Raw genomic sequence first — 1,751 nt, forward strand, 5'->3', positions numbered from 1 at the left:
GTCTCGAACGGCGCGGCGCGGTGCTTATCTTGGGGTGTTGCTGTCCTGCGTGCACTACGCAATACATACGAGCCGCCTGGCGGAGCCGTTGCTTCCGCACTGCTGTGTTGTCGCCGCAACCTGTGGCCTCGCACATTGTCAACGAAACTTGCAGCCCTGCGCCAACCAGATCGTATCAGCCGACTGCCTTCCTTACCCCCAGCTCCCACCTCCGTCAAACAACTCCCCCCCACATAGGCCACCGTCTCCACCCGCGACCCCCTCACCGGCGCCCCGATCTCCGACCCCGCCCAGTTCCTCACCTCCCGCGCCCTCCAGCCCTTTGACCTGCGCCCCTTCCTCACCGCCGCCGCCCGCACCCTGCGCTGGGCCTGCCCGGCCACGGGCGCGGCGGCCACCGTGAGGGACCTGGCGCGGGACGCGTACTTTGGGCCCGTGTTCGGCGCGGCGGGCGCGGCGGGGGCCACGGCAGTGGAGGTCGCGTACGACGGGCGCTGGCAGCCGCACGGCACGGGTGAGCTGGGCGGCGGCGTCGATGTGGGAGGGCGGTTCTGAGGCACGGCGTTGTTGGTTCGATGAGCGGGGATGTGAGAGGAACTGCAAGGGGGAACCTGGAGCTGGGGCTGCCCGGCGTTTCGCGCAAGCCCAGGGTTTCGGCGATCGCGCACCGCCGAATAAGCCGACAGGCAAAACGCCGAGCCTGCCGGCTGCGCTTCGTCGCGCGCCCTGCTTTTCTGAATTCCTCCTTATCCACAACCCATTCTAGACAAACGTCCTTTGATTCTGTAGTATAGACTCCTGCCATTGGACCTCAATCCCTCAAACGCAGACACCTGGAGGAGCGTCCAGTTCCCAGCAATGGCAGAAGCTGCCACGCGCGCATCCCCGCCGCCCCCGCCGGCGCCGCCATCCGCGGCCGCTCCAGCGGCTGCGCCCGCTCGTAACCCAGCTGCGCAGCGTCCGCCCGCTGGAGCCGCCGGCGTGGCGCGCGGCGCGCCCGGCGCCGCGGCCAGGGAGGACGAGCGGGAGGCCGCCTCCGCGCTGCTCGCGTGCGCGCTTGCGCCCTCGCCTGCTGCCGAGGGCGGCACCGCCGCGGGCGGCGGCGGCCGCGCGCGCCGCACGACGGCGAGGGCCGTGGCCTCGCGGGGCGGCCTGGCGCGCGGCCTGCCGACGGCGGCAGCTGCCCGCGACCACGGCACTGCACCCGCCGAACAGCAGCCGCCAGCCGCTTCGTGGCCGCTGCTGCCCAAGGGCCCGCCGGGCCCTGCTGCTGCGGCGCCCGGCGCCCCGCCGTGCGGGCTGCCAGCATTTGCGACGATTCCTGCGGCAAGGCTGTGTGCTGCCCAGCCGTTTGGCCCGGCCCAGTCCTTGCCCGCTCTTGGGCATTGCTGCACCGCGCCCCTGCCCGCAGCGCCGCTCGCTTCACCCACCGCGCCCCTCGCGCCGCAGCACGCGCACGACGCGGCCGCGGGTGCAGCACGCTCGGGCGCCGACCCGCCCTCAACGCCGCGCGGCCGCGGCCGTCCGGCGGCGGCGGAGCCGTTGGAGGCGCCCCAGCTGACGCCGATCAGCCAGCAGCTGAGGGAGTTCTCCCGTTGGGGTGCGCACCTGGGCCGCGGCGGCCCCGCCGGCCATGGCGGTGGCGGGGGCACGCCGGGCGCCGGCGGCGCGTCGTCGCCGAGTGCGGCCCGGCCGCCCGTGGGGGCGGCGGGGCGCCTTTTTCTGGACCCTGTGACCCCGCTGCTACCGGA

This window comes from Monoraphidium neglectum (assembly GCF_000611645.1).
Source record: "Monoraphidium neglectum strain SAG 48.87 unplaced genomic scaffold scaffold03844, whole genome shotgun sequence".
In the NCBI taxonomy this organism is placed as follows: domain Eukaryota; kingdom Viridiplantae; phylum Chlorophyta; class Chlorophyceae; order Sphaeropleales; family Selenastraceae; genus Monoraphidium; species Monoraphidium neglectum.